We start from the raw sequence: 15,637 nt of genomic DNA, 5'->3' as shown, positions 1-15,637 counted from the left end.
ATATATACATATATATAATTAAAGGATGTGGATGATTTGGATCATCAGCTGCTCCACTTTGCACCTGCAGGGCTGCAAACCTCAAAGCTTCTTTTGTCAAATTCTTGCTGTTGCTGGAGCTGAAAAGCAAGCAGGGATGGAGGTGTGTGTGTGTGTGTGTGTGTGTGTGTGTGTGTGTGCGTGTGTGTGTGTGTGTGTGTGAGAGAGAGAGAGATCAGCTGTGGATGCCCTTGCTGTGGAGTCACCTTGACGACCCCTCAGCAGCACAGAGCCTTCGTCATGCTTCTGCTCTCATTATTCACCTGCCGTCACACGCAGCACATTCATGCCTGCAGATGTAGAAGTATTTTAACGAAACAGGGAAAGTTTTTCATCRAACACTAAAGAAAAATTAGTCTCTTTAATGGTTTTTGAGTAAAATGCTTAAATATGGTAGTTGGTAAAGCAAGCAAATCAACACGGTGCAATAAAAGTGCAGCGTTCTCGTAGAGGCGATGCATTGCAGTCAAATTGGCCGTGTAAAGCATAAGTACGGCTTTAAACTTCAGTGCARAGCGTTTAAGGTCTAAGCAGCTCAGCATCTCGGCTCATAAACACCAGGCTTCCTGGTAACGCGTCGCCAGGGCGACGTCCTCAGCACCACAGAGAGGAGCGGAGCGCGGCAGCAGCGGCTTTAGGGAGTGTTAATAACAAACTGGCTTTAATCTGACAGGAACCGGAACGGGGACGGGTCTCACAGCTCGGTTTGTGACACGGTTTGACGTGAGAAGCCATTTTCTTTACGGTAGAGCCGACGCGGATGGATTGTTTTCTGAAAGTGAAAGCGTGTTTTACGTAAAAACCTGCCTCACCACCACCCGGTCCATAAAGTCTGACATCTGCCCGGGTCTCTTTCTGTTATGAAATCCACTAAAGGTCAAAAGAATCCGGTTCAGACACCAGCAGAAGAGATGGCCTTTAACACAGAAAAGGGTCTGTAAGGTCTGCAGTTTCTTCAGGCTGGTTTAAGAGGCGGCTGGTAACTGAAGTGTGCAACGTCCAGGGCAGTGACCCAACTGTAAGCTGTGTTATGTAATGGTTTTGATAACATATCCTTTTTGTCTTTCTTTTGGTGTGTGGGAATGTCTGATTTCCAGCTTTTTTTAATAGCAGTGCACCGATTGCAGTCCTCTGGTCGATCGCTGATCATTTAAAAGCCTGACCTGCCGATTCTGATTCCGGCTGACGCTGATTGTTTTTTGGTGTCTGAATAAATGTTATATAAATATAGCAAGAAAGTCACCAAGTTGGCTACAGTGGGATGACTATTGTTAAACCACAAACATGCAGACATGATCTGGTGGGCCGGTCTGCCAATCAACCCTCTTATGGGAGAGCAGGAGAGGGAAGGTTGATTTTTAGATCTATGRATAAGATCAGCTTTAATTTAAGTRTCAGCCGATYACYGATCACCCAAAGTAAGGAAATCAGGGCAGATTGATCAATGCACCCTTCATTTTTAATGTAGCTTTTTGGTATGGATATGTTTATGATGGTTGTTAACACCAAATTATTCACACCATCAAGATCCGACCAGAACCAGAGTTTGGATGTTCCACTCATGAATGTGTGTGTGTGTGTGTGTGTGTTTTTGATCAGGGGTGTCCAACCAAGATCCAGTTAGTGTGACTGTGTGTCCTCAGTGTTGACAGACTGGAGATCCATCCAGGTCCACCTTTACGTCTAGTGCTGCCCTATGAAGATCAGGTAGAAGGCTAACCCTAAACCTTAGTGGTTTCTGCCAGATTCGGCTTGCGTATCTTTGTTTGTGGCAACTTGTCGTCTTTTAAAACGGTTACCGTCTTGTTCTGCGCTCACTCCAACCGTACCAGTTTCGACGTTCACACAGGACTTTTTATTCCAAGAAAAGACGGTCAGAAATTTGGAAAGTCGTGTCATGGAGACTAAAGGAGGTCAACCCGTTACTGTAAAGCAGCAGAGTTCAGGCTAGTGATCAAAGCCCAGCTAGCATCAAGCTAGCTAGATTCCCAGTGTTGCTTTAATTTGGAAAGACAGAGAAAATATTTGATGCAATGAGCATTTTGACTTAATCTTCCATTAAATTCAGTAGGATTTATTTCATGTTAGCTTTAGACCTGCAACACTGAGTCCATGTGTTGAAAYATTGTTCACAAAGATTTTAGCTGACTCTGTACATTTATCTCACCACTTGGTACTAAAGTGGAGTTTAAGTCTTGATTTTATTGTATTTTTGACAATTTTCAGGTTATTAGAAAGTTAGAATCTCATCTTTATGACATAAATAAAGGAGATGAACCTAAATATTGGACATGTTGAGTTTGTTGGCATAAATCCACTCTACCGTGGCTATATAATCATTTTTTCTTTACCATACAATGGCCCTCATACTCCATGGTAAACATTGGCCAGTAACCCTACAGCAGAAATGAATGAATGACGTGTGAAAGTTTTCTTCATAAACAGTTGGGGAAAAAAATATTTTCTGCTTACTGCCAAAGAAACAAACTTGAAATTAAAAGAGTTTGAAGACAAAGCAGCTGGAACGTTGTAGAAACAAGCTGTGGAAAGATGCAACAAGCTTCGAGAAGAATTGAACTGAAGCTAATTTAGCTTTAAAAGGTTCTGCCAGTCCCTGTTAACAGCGCTGCTCTCTGAAACGACTCTGGGGTTTATGTTTGGGTTCCGGGACTTTCACCACGTCTTTAACGTGGTGAAAGTCCCACGTTAAAGACGTGGGACTATTGAACCCGTGGCTCAATAGAATCCATGGGTTCTGTTGAGCCCGTGGATGAACTCTTTCTGCTGCGTCGGTGTCCGGGCCGAGACTCCGACTGTCGCCCGTCTCTGTGAATGAGCGACGTCAAAGCGGTAATTCCCTGGAGCCGACGGGGACACAGACACCACTCATCATCATCGTCAACAAACAGCGTCTCTATTGTCCGCGGGCAAACAGCCGGTGTTGCATCATGAGCTGACATGACGGCCCAATATCACCTCTGGAGTTGGTGCAGCAGAATTTGACACCGCTCTGATGGCGGCGGCGGAGGTTAGCTTCGCTTAGCTTCGCTTGGCTTGAGCGTCGTGTTGGCTGTGGAGTGTGAGGACGGAGAGGCCTTCGGGTTATTGTTGAGAACACGGCCGGGTTCTCAACACAAAGCAGAGCCGCTTCCGCTACTGAGCAACACAGACACAAGAACCCTCCCTCCTCTGTCAGGCCCCAGACCGGAGCGAACATCGCCTCATCCTTCTCCCCCGTCGCGATTATGTGCTCCGCGTGTCATTACGCCGCGCGGCGAATAGCGGGCCTGTTGGCTTCCGTAATGCGATTATCCGTCCTCATCGTGTCTTCAGCGGATTCCGCCACGCCACCTCACAGACGTTAATTGACCCCACGCCGCACAGCTCAATGGGGACGTCTGTCCCTAATTGCGGTGGCATTTTCAGATGCGGTGGGAGCATTAGGCCGTGTTCCACCGCTGGAAGGATTGCCCACTAGAGATGCCTCCAACGGCATTTGTCTGTGTGTGTTGGGGAGCATTTGTGTCTCTCTGTTTGTTTTGTCCCTGCTTCACAGAGCAGTGTGGAGACGCGCAGGCCTGGCAGCAGCCTCTCACTAAACGCCTGCTTTCATCTGGCTATTTTACCTTAAATTCTCTCTAGTTAGTGCATTCACAATTCTGATGTGTTTACCTTTATATCAAGACCTTTTTCTCCTGCAGTTGTATGGTTTTACCAGTAGATGCTTTTCTATCCCCACCCTGGGAGAAGTGATGTGTTTTTATTAAGCAAAGATACGTTCAGTCTGTTCGCTCTGGACAACAAACTTGTGTGCAGCTATGCAGTTATAAATGCCTGAACTGTTTGGGTTTTTCTTGTTATGGCATGTTGCTATGGTGAGCAATTAGGGGTGTGCGAAATGGACATAGAATTTTATTGTGATATTTTATGGTATTATTGTGATAATGATTAAAAATTATGGTTAAAAAAACTTCTTTTTTTTTCAGTAACTGTATGTCTGTTCGTATCTCCATAAGCACAAATATTGTTCTTGAAAAATGTTCCAATTTGAAATAAGCACCAAGTACTTAAAAAAGTGATGTTTATGTCACCAATCTGCACACAGTAACTGCATTTGGTGAGTATCTATAGCAGCATGCTAGCTCTATAGCAGGTCAGAGTTCAGTAGGCTCTCACGTTGTCACAAGACAAAAATTTCAATCTGGATTCTAAGAAAAAATTCAGGATAACAGAGAGGGGCGCCCTCTTTTATTTAGTTGTTTTTATTTTTTGCCTCACTATTAGCTGACCTGTCAGCTGACTAACGTTAATATTTAAACTGAGACCGTTAGTTTATGTCACACAGAAGGTCTACTACTTCACTGCTGTAGATTTTTTTAACTTCTCTGACCTTTTAGGCACTTTCAGACATCGGTCTGGTAGCGTTGGCTTGTAGCGTTAGCACAGCTAGCATGCTGCTTCCTTCAGGACTTTGTTTTATTTCCTGTCTGCTGGCTTCACAGGAAGATTATCTCTGAATAATGTTTTAGTTAGCCTTGTTAGCTAAACAAATTGCACATATACTTTTCTGGATATACCAGCCAAGTGTCTGTTAAGTGCCTGGACTTTTGTGCCAGCATTTTGATGCAAAGAAGTACCTGGATATTTTTCTCTTGTATCAGTTATATGGAAATATTAGTTACCTTGACACCCTTCTTAGAAATTAAAATTTTTCTTTTAGTGTATTTTTCTCCAGCCCATTTACCTGCCAAGTGTCATATTTACTCAGTATGATGTTGTTCAGAAATTGGAGTTCAATTCAGCAAGGGGTCCAAATATGTTTACATCTATTTCCTGAATAATTTTTATGCTCTGATGGTGGACAATAACAGATCTGTTTTGAACATATAAAATATCTGCAGATATATTGGATGTCAAACGTTATCTTTTATGTTTTTAGCATAAAGTGTATTACTTCCAGTTAGTGACAGTCAAGCTTTGCACTGTTTAAGGAAACAGCAGCAGCTTCCTGTTAGCTCCAAGCTAACATTCAAAATGAGGAAATCATCAAAAGAGCAAAAAACTAGATACTTTTTTTTTTTTTTACATTTTTCTCATACTCTGTACACGTATATATTTTGTGGTAGGTGGGATTGGCTTATCAAGATGACGGTATTACATTGTGGACGCCACATTTCTCAGAGGTCGGCCTTGTGCTGATTAAGGTCAACACAAGGATCTTTGTTAGAGATGGAGAAAGAGAGAGGAGACACCAGCTGGGTATTGATCTAAAGACGCAGCATTCAGACTGACTTCTGGCTCTGAACCAATATTTTCCCCTCCATCTCTCCTCACAGCTGGTTCTTATTGGCTGTCACTGAAATCCGACTCAGAGAATCACAACCAGCCCAGTGTGAGCAGCAGGACAGTGTCTAGGCTGAAGACACACACACACACACACACGCATACAGAAGAGTCGCCAGTGCGTTTGCTTCTTTGATTGCAGATAGATATTTTCAAGCTGCACCGCTGAGATCTTCTAAACCAGATGCTCTTAAAGCTGGAGTTTTACTAGGGAAACATTCCTGTCCTTCAGAATAAAACGTTTTTGACAAGCGAGTGTGAAAAAAAATATATCTGATTTCACTCAACGAGACATTAGTTATTGAATATGTTGAACACAGGGAGAGCTAATGGCTGGGAGGTTTCTAATTTTCTGTCTTCTTCCACTTTTTTTGTTTCGTCTTTACGTTGCCGTTCCTTTCTCTGCCGTGTCCGACGTCTCTGTTCACACAGACAGTGTTTAGGTGATTACTCTTCTCAATATGCATTATTAAAACATTAATGGGAATAATAATGACTGTTGGTAATAATAGTCATTATGACTAATTACATCATCTGTAGTTATTCAGTTACAGATGATGTAACTGAATAATTACATCATCTGTTTATAGATTGATAACTTTTATAGTTGTAGTTTACAAGAAATGCTCTCTGCTGATTCATTAACATTTAAAAATTACAGATACATTTTTAATAGTGAGGCCTATATTTTAATTTACACATATATAAATACATCTGGCATAGGACTTCCTGAACTGTGAAATTTTCTTTCAAATGGTCTTTTTCTAAAGACATTTTTGGCACTAGTGGCCTTCTGTCGGACCGTAAGTAGACAGAAATTAGGCAGAAGAGAGAAATTGTCGGAGAATTGGAATCAAACCCAGAAAAGCGCTGTCAAAGAGCCTCAGTGTTTGCTTCCACCAGCTGAGCCACCCAAATGGTCCTTTTCAGAGCAGCGGCTAACCCGACACCCCTGTGAGATTTTCCTCCAATGTGACTTTTTCTCTGCTTGCTAGCTTCTCCAAACAAGACTTTTGAGCACCCCTCACAGTCCAACCTCAGCAAAACAAAGTATCCCTTAAATGGTCTCTAAAACATGGATCTGCAGCGGCGCGTTGTGTGTCTCTCCTCAGCAGAGATGATGAAGCTGTGAGAGTAAGGAGGGCAGCTTCTCCTTGGAGTGTGGCTGGAGGAGAGGTGGATGTGTTTCCAGCGTTAGCCTCGGTGAACCCCCATCCTCCGTCTCCTTCCTCCTCCTCATGTTAATGGAGACAAAGTCATTACTGTCACTCAAACCACAAAGCTGTCTTAGCTTTTAGACTCGCACTGCGGCTCTTCACGTGTCGCTGTGGGTTCGGGCTTTCACAACCCACTATCAGTGTTCTGTCCTTTTCCTTTCTCTCCACAACTCAGAGATCGTCTGTGTTACGGTTCCTTTTAGTTCTTACTCAAATAACAGATTTTTAAATACACTTTTGTTCAAAGAAGACGAGACAAATGTTGAACTCATTCCAATGTCTCACTGTCTTAAGCCTGGCCGAACATCAGAGCGCTGCACTACACACATAGTGTTTCTATGGTGCTGTGATGGACTGATGGTCTGTCCACGGAGTATCCCGTATCCCACATTTCATCCAATGGCCACTGGAACGAGGCACMAACCATTCTGCAGCCCTGCAAGAATAAGCGTGTACAGACGATACATGATTGGATGTTTTTATTGCGTGAGAACACAAAGTCACCTTTATTAAAATTTGTTCCAGTATCGCCTTTCCATGCCTCCGATTCTATACACTGTTGATGTGCAATATTGGATTTTTGGTCGATATCTGATAGGCCAATATACTAAAACTCATCTGGCCGAGAACCAATACCAATACCGATATTTTTTTTCTATAAAAATCTGTCTTTCTCTACTGTGGACTTAAAATACTGCATCGTCTTTTTCATTGTAGCCTGCTAACAAATACAGATGCTAAAAAGGAAGCTGAAAAGGATGCAAAACTTTCAACTTGCATTATGTTTAATGTCAAATTTATTCATGACGTTTGCTCTCTCTAAGACAACAACTACACTCAAACAGCACACATTTGATGTTGTGCTGTGCTGCAGGCATCATTGCCACTGGTTTATCATATAAAAACAACATCATTCATATCGGTGAGTTATTTTGACGGAATGTCCGATATTAAATATTAACACTAATATCGGCCGATACCATGCCGATAATAGTGTGCATCTCTACTATACACACTTTGTTCTCCAACTAACCCCGGATGCCACTGAACGTTTTGGACATACTGGATCCCACAGCTGCTGTGGATGTGAAAGTCCATATCTACAGTCAGAAGGAGGCTGTTCAAGGTTAACTGTAATGGGAGGAAACTTTTGCTTTCTGAGAAAGAAAATTGAAGACTTCTAGAATAACGTCCTTTGGACAGATGAGTCAAAAATGTAGCGGAGTAACAGTAAGTATTGGAGGGCAGGGCGTTCTGACTCAGTCTTTGACGTAAACATTTTTATTGATAATTTTTTTTTAACGTTTAAAGTTAATTTTTATTTTTACAAGGAATTAAATGATGTCTTTACAGAGAAAATATGAGATGAGACAAATTACTCACAGCATTCCAATGGTGTCACATGATTGTTAGCGTGAATGCTAATGCAGCATGAATGTAGCATGCTATCTAAGCTAGTATAATATTCACCTCCAACAGGCATAGCAATATTTTTATTTGTTAACAAATACTTGGCTTGATGCATACAGCTTCAGTCTTTAATAAATTTACGTCTTATGCCTGTAAATAGAGCATGCATGCAGATGACTCTGATAAATCGCTAGGCTAACATTAGCATATTTTCTCTGTTTTGATACAACTAACCAGAAATTGCACCTGTCTGTCTTTTTTTTATTTTATTTTTTTAGTATCAGTGTAAAGGGTGAAAAGCACTTAAATATGTTAAGGAACGTGCATTTTTAATTGTCAACTACATTACATGTTCAACCTGTAATAAGTTTTGCAAGTTGTGTAAAAGTAAATATTTGTTGATTCCTAAAGTCATCCAGTAAATTCACGGCCACACATCTCAGACAGTAGAGCAGCAATGCTGAGCCGTTGCCAGGGATTGAATCTGGACGTCCCAGCTTGTGATTTTATTTTATTTTATTTGTTTTATACAACCCTGGTTTAATTTCTGCAGCAACCAGTTGACTACAGCAGATGATTAATCAAGTCAGCTGGTGTTTGTTTTGACGGGGGAAACGTGCACATTTATTGGCAGCTCTGTCTCATTTGGAGTTTTGTCTGGTTTTGCTGGTTGATCTGTTAACAGCCTGCATGATTTCAGCCTCGCACGCACACACACACACACACACACACACACACAGGCACAGCTCTGTGAGTGGATGCACATCAAAGGCTGCTCGACCATCAGCGAGATGGAGGAAGCAGCCGGAGGGGCTGCAGTGACAGAAGTGCTGTCTGATTCACACAATGGCGCATGCGTGCGTGTGTGTGTTGTTTTGTGTTTTTTTTCCCTAAGTGTATGCGTGTGTGTGTGTGTGTGTGGGGTCTTTTTTGTTCTGGCTACACTTCAAGTAAATCTGATTTGTGCTGAAAGCTGCAGAGGAGTGCAGCAGGAAATGGGATTTAACTTCCAGTCTGTCTGAGGCAGCGGCTGATAACGGGGCGGCGACAAACACACACTCACACACACCTCTTGTCTTAATGACTCCGTGTGGGACGGAGGAGTCCAACTTTCAGCTCTCACTCATACTAAAAGTTTCAAACGAAAATAATTAATCTCCCTGTGAGAATATTATTGCTGACGTCACACCACGCACCGCAACAGGCACAGATCCTCCATCATGCGTAACAACGAGCACAAAGTGTGTCAAGTATATGTTTTCTATCTTCATGCTTATTTGAGAAATCTTTTAATCTCCATGGTAACCATTCAGGGATGCCTAAACGCTTGCACACACCGAGTGACGCATTTTCTACCGAGCTCCTCCTCTGAGCTGCAGTTTCCAAGCCAAGCTTCTTCCTCACAGAGCGAACCTCCCCCACTCAGCCCCTTCAGACTAGCCAGCAGCAATTAGCAAGCACCTGGTGGAGCTGAGCATCAGCTGAGGTCATCAGATGAGCTAATTCTCAGTGCAACGATGTAAAGAAAACGATGTTAAAGGGTTAATAGAGCCGCCATGTTGTGATGACTTCCTGAAGGCAGAGCTTCAGAAAGAGCAGGAGCTTCTTAAAGAGACAGAGGCCCAATTTCAAGGCGTTAAATTACAAAGTCATATTTCTTTTAAGTCATGTTTGACTCATGCTGCATTTTTTTAACAACTGAAGGCAACATAGTCACTTGATTTTTGGATATGAAATGACAGCAGGTGACTGGAAAACACAGCACTTCCCCTTTAATAGGGCAAATATCCTGGACCTGTTTATGTTTTTTATCTGCAGAAGTTTAGAGATTTTTTTATCAGTAAATATTGTTAAATTGTTGAATTGTTAGAAACATTTGAATATTTTTCTATGTTTCAAATTGGATACAAAAAAATAAAATTTCATGGTCATTATGCCATTGGACGCCGCTGCTATTTATTTATTTATTTGTGCTTTTTCCTCTTTGTATGTTTTAATCCAATAAGTTTTGGTTTGTAGGATGTGGATGGAGGAGGCCACTGCAGGCGGAGCTCAGACATAAAAAATAAAACCATGATATGTGATGGAAACAGATGCAGATGTGGGACTCATCTGCTCCTGGCCGGAGTGCGGCCCAAAAACACAAACCGCTGCTGGACGCTGTCGCGGCCCACACCTCATTCATCTCCGGCTGCAGCCGCTCCCGGCCGTTTGAGACGGCGGCGGGGCCCCAGCCTGGAGGGGACCGAGTGTTTGTTCTTCCTGGGCTTTTTCTGTCTGCTGCAGATGAAACGCATCATCCGCTCTCCTTCCTCTCCTCGCCCTGCAGCTTAATGCTTTTAAATCTGAAAGGCCAGAGTCAAGTTGTGCGCGCGGCCCGGAGCTGGAGGCGCTTTCGTCTTTATGGCGGTGGTTTGACTTCATGGACCGGCGGCGTTTGGCTCTGGTACTCTGGTTTTTGTTGCAGGAGAGAACTCATCCCGGTTCCACCTGGCCTGGATTAAATCTTTAATAATTAAGTTTTGTCAGACTTTGCTCTGCTCTGCTGCTTGGCTGGAGGTATTGGGGTGTTTACCCATGCAGAGAGGCAGAGGCAGCCAGAGTGAGCTGCAGCGTTTAATGCAGGAGTGGACACTGCAGACTCTGTTCGAGATATTTATTGATTTATCAACGTAATGTTTACCTAACTCTACATAAAGGCAGTCAGAGATGGCAGCGCAGCATCCTGCAAACCATCAGCGCTCATTCAGAGTCATAGAAGAAGAAACCAAATATAATTCCCTTTCATCTTCACAGACGAGACAATAAAGCAAAACTGAGATCATTTGTGACAGACGCTCACATTTATTTCAGTAAACACCCTGAGAAAAAGTCTGTTCTCTTTCACATCCCCACCACAGTGGAAACAGTAGAAACCTTCGTATTCAGGTCTGTTTAGAGAGAAACTGCTTAAATGCTTCAAAGGGGCGGGGTTATGAAAAATGGACTTTTTCGAGCTTTACATCATGTTACAAAGTTATTCTCTCATCAAAAACATACCTGGTGTGTTGCCTTGATTCTTTCATGAATGGATGTCTGAGAAATCCTCTAATCTCCATGGCAACCATTCAGCTGTGCCTGGTTGGACTTGGCTCTGCCTTCGAGAAAAAGCTCCTTCTCAGAGTTGTAGCAACCAAGCTTCGGATCTTCCAGCTCACAGAGCAGCCCCTCCCCCCCCGCCCCCCTTTCAGTCGGCTCCTTCAGACTAGCCAGCAGCAATTGGCAAACACCTGGTGGAGCATCAGCTGATTGCATTATAGGAGCTACTTCTCAGTGAAACACTGGTAAAAAGGTTAAAGGGTTAATAGAGGAGTGATGTGATGACTTCCTGTAGGCGGAGTTTCAGAAAGAGCAGGAGCTTCTTAAAGGGACAGAGGCCCAATTTTAAGTTGTTAAATTACAAAGTCAGCTTTCTTTTAAGTCATGTTTGATGTATTTTTGATAGATTTTTAACAACTAAAGGTAATATAGTTACTTGATTCTAAACGACTTTAAGTGCCTGAAAAACAAATAACACCGCCCCTTTAATAAATAACCAATCACAGCGATTAGTGGATATAAAACTGGTTTTTAGTTTTTAATGAATGAATAATGTGAAGGAGTCATGTTTTCTGATATGAGACAATTTAAGATAAATATTCTGTGGTGGTCACAGAATCATGGTATCTATACCAAATGTATAGTATTAATTATTACTACTGATGCTAACGTGTTATTATCAGAGTTATAACGTTTTAGGAAAGATATTCTGTGGCATCATGACACAAATGTGGCACATTTTTTGTGGATGTGTTTCCTCTGTTAAATTTCAGGGTCAAACGAATCATACTTTGGGGTGTGTGTGTGCGTGTGTGTGCGTGTGTGTGTGTGTGTGTGTGTGTGTGTGTGTGTGTGTGCGTGCGTGAACAGGTGGCTTTCAGCCATCAGCACACACAGAGGAAACCTGTGAAAATCTTTTTACAGCGAGGCTCAGGAAAGTGTCTCCGACTGGAAGAGCTTCTCACAGAGACAGAAATGCACTTTGGAGTGGAAGTGGAATAGTCCAAGCATGCAGCTAAATGCGAGACTGCAGAGCGACCGGTGCAGCCGTGTTATTGGTGTAAAGTCGGCTTAATGTGAGGAGTGAGAGCCGCTGCTTACAACACGCCTCCCAAATCTTAAAACACACTCACACACACACATGCACACACGTAGGTTATAAGCACTAGTGCACTGATATGAGAACAATGTTCTCTGATATTTTGTTCTGCATTGTTATAGGTGAAAGCACGTTGAAATAAGCAATTAATCAATTAATCGCTTGATAAATTTGAATAATCCTGATAATTTCTATTCTGATGATTAACATTTTTTAAAGAGCAATTTTGTTTAGAGACCTCATAATGATTGATTTTATCTATGATTTCGGTTGTGTGTTTTTTTATTTGAGTTTATAGTTCTTAAGTTGTTGTGTTTTTTATTTTGGATATTTAAAATGTTCTCCAGTTCCAGTGCTTGGAGTTCTTTACAAAATTAAAGTTTATTGGTCTTTGATGGGGCACATTTGTGTCATTAATTCACATTTTCAATATAGTATTTTGAAAATGGCCTCAAAATGACATTATTGTTTATCGCGAGAATTTCTGGGAAAATTTATCGCCCAGAAAGATTTTTTTAATCGACTAGCTAGTATAAATTGTTTTTTTGAAAGCAATAAAAATTCTTAATTCTTTTTGTTGACAAGCTGCATCAACAAAACAAAAAAGAAGCAATTTGTTTGCAAAACGACATATTTCTTTGTTTTACCTCCCACTAAATTTCTGCCAGTAGGCTGACCAGGCGGAGGAAATGTGAAGCTCTTGTTTGAAGAGTCAAATGGCAAAATAATGAATTTAGAAAGTACAAAAATAAAAACACTGCTGGTGCTTTCTTGCTCCAGTCTTGTCCTCCAGTCCTGATCGCGCCTCCTGTTGCTGCGGGCGGGACGCGCCGAGACGGAGTACAAGCAAACCGAGCCAGAAAGCACGTTTTCAATTAGCTGCTTTTAATCAGAAATCACATCAGACAAACTCATGATTCCTGTAATTGGAGGAAACGGCAAGAGTTAGTTCTGAAACGCGGCCATGCGGATAATTGGTTGACCCCCGCTGTTCCTGTGGCACTTCTACTCCGTCAAAACGCATTTGGCATCGCAGAATCTGAACGCAGATCACAGTGATGCAATAAGCCTCAGTGTAGCTAAGCCCTGCTCGTGTGTGTGTGTGTGTGTGTGTGATGTGGCACGCCCTGTGAAAGCCTCGGTTTGAGATCCGTGGACATTGAGGAATGAGGCTTCATTACGGAGCCGACCGCTGTGGACAAAGAAGACGGATAATTACACCGTCCGCCGGCGGGAACAAAAGAGGGAACAAGCCGCCTGCGGCCCGCCGCCGCAGCGTCAGCCGCCTCCCTGCCGTATCTCTGCTGCTCAGGCCTAATGAGCGACCCGGTTTCCACCGGTTGTTCTGCTCATGTTAGCTGAGTCTGTGCCAGCGTGGAGACGAGTCGAGACCAAGGTGTTCACTCCAGATGTGACGGCTTCTTTAAAGGAGCAGTGTTGTGTAAAATGGACTTCTGTGGAGCTTTACATCATGTCACGATGTTATTCCCTCATCAAAAACACACCAGGAGCGTTGCTTTGATTCTGTCATGCATGTTTGAGAGATCCTTTAATCCCCATGGCAACCATTCAGCTGTGCAAAACGCCTGGATGGACCTAGCCCCGCCTTCGAGACGAAGCTCCTCCTTTAGCTGGAATTTCTAACCTTTTGAGCTTCTGCCACACTTAAAAAATCTTCTGTTTATCACCTTTTGCGTATTCATTTTGAGTTGGTCCAAAAACAAAAATCACCAGATCAACCTGACACTGTGCTGGTGTTACGTTGAGCAGAAAGAGCAGAGCTTTTCACACGTTGATGTTAAATTTATCCTTTGCTACAAACAACAAACCGCTCACTAAAGGAATGCTATATTGTCGCATATTACGCAATAAAATGTTTATTTTCTTATTCAAACAAAAAAATCTGCAGAAAGTGGCAAATTTTGTTTTATCCAATTAATAGATTAATCGGCAGAATATCTGATTAATCGAGTCTAGATGAGTAAGAAAAGAGCTCATGGGAAGATTTGATGATGGACGGAAGATAATTTTTAAACATTTGAATGTGTCCCAACATGTGGACCAAGTCATTCGTCGGGACATGGATGGACAGAATCCAAGTAACATCGTTGCTCTGATCTCTGTGGCCGTCAGCCGATGGAGACTCAGTGAGGCTGAACTTGCAGCTCTGCTTTTTCTTGCACTTGAGCTCATGACAAAGGAATCTCTGGTGTTTTAGAGGCTTCATTAAACGTTTTAATGAAGAACGTCCGATCTCTGTTTGCACAAGCAAAACACGGTCCAACGTTTTAATCAGGCCTTAGTGAATGTTTGCGATTCCTCTCTGTATTTATTAGTTTATGTTGGTTTAATCTTCGTGTGTCTGCAGAAATCCCAAGCTGAAGAGGCATCTCAACGCACCAGTGTTCTCTCCACATTTTTACCGACATAAAACAATGAATGCTATTTTATGAATAGTTGCTGAGGAATTTCCTTGTCTGCTGCCGTTTTTTTTTTAAGTGACCTTCTCGTATCTTGTTCTACACTCGTGTTTCACTCAGTATGGATGTTCGACTGAACTCATTGTGATCACAAACACTGAGAATCTTTCTGCTAACTGTGGTGATGCCGTAACATCAGAAAATGTTTGGACACTTTCTACTTGGACATTGCCTGTTTTATGTACAGACCATATTTTATTTTCTTCCAATAGATTTGTTTGTTTTGAAAAGTGTCTGTCCTGTCAGAAGGAGTGGGTCCAAATCTCAGTAAACTACTGTGTGAAGCTTGTTGATACGTAGCCTGGTTAAAACCAGCTCCTTGTTCTACCGAGGGTCCGGACTCTCGACTATTGAGAAGCAGATTGGATTTGGTTGAGGTTTTAAACAACTGGATCTGATTTTACCCAGTGGCTAATGTTTAGCTGTGGTTTATGTAATGCACCAGCTTGACTGTGAATAAAGCTACACTATGAAGCTTACCGGAAATTGCAGTAAGGAAGATTGCTATCAACAACAATCCTCCACTGCGAAGAGGGAACGGTCAAACCAGACGACGTCTGTGCCAGCATTAAAATATCTTAAAATTGTTTCTTGTTTGGACTTTAACTTCTCAGTATTTGGAAGCGTGGCCAATACAGACTGAACTTCATTCTCTTCCGCTGCTCCCTTTGCTGAGGTGCTCCGGAAAACTGGACTAGTTGTTCATAAAGACATTTACAAAAATCACATATTACATTATAAGGACTGTATCACTCAAGCCAAATCCTCTTACTACACTGGTTTAATCTGTTCAAATGAAGGCTCCACCAAGTCAATATTCTCACTTTATAAGAACATCATTCAAGTTCCGGACTCTCTACCTTCATATTTGTGTTCAACTGATTTTTGTAATTCCCTCATGTCATTTTTTGACAGTAAAATTCTTAAGATCCACCAGCATCTCAGCTCACAACCCTCCCCCTGTCCTACTC

The 15,637-nt window shown here is 42.2% G+C and overlaps 1 protein-coding gene across 2 annotated transcripts in view; it reads left to right on the top strand.

Moving 5' to 3' along the window:
* enox1 (ecto-NOX disulfide-thiol exchanger 1) overlaps positions 1–15,637 on the top strand; it is an 88,644-nt gene that overhangs the window by 718 nt on the left and 72,289 nt on the right. The window lies entirely within an intron of this gene.

Source organism: Poecilia reticulata, unplaced genomic scaffold (assembly GCF_000633615.1).
Source record: "Poecilia reticulata strain Guanapo unplaced genomic scaffold, Guppy_female_1.0+MT scaffold_207, whole genome shotgun sequence".
In the NCBI taxonomy this organism is placed as follows: domain Eukaryota; kingdom Metazoa; phylum Chordata; class Actinopteri; order Cyprinodontiformes; family Poeciliidae; genus Poecilia; species Poecilia reticulata.
This window is presented reverse-complemented; position numbering and strand designations above follow the sequence as displayed.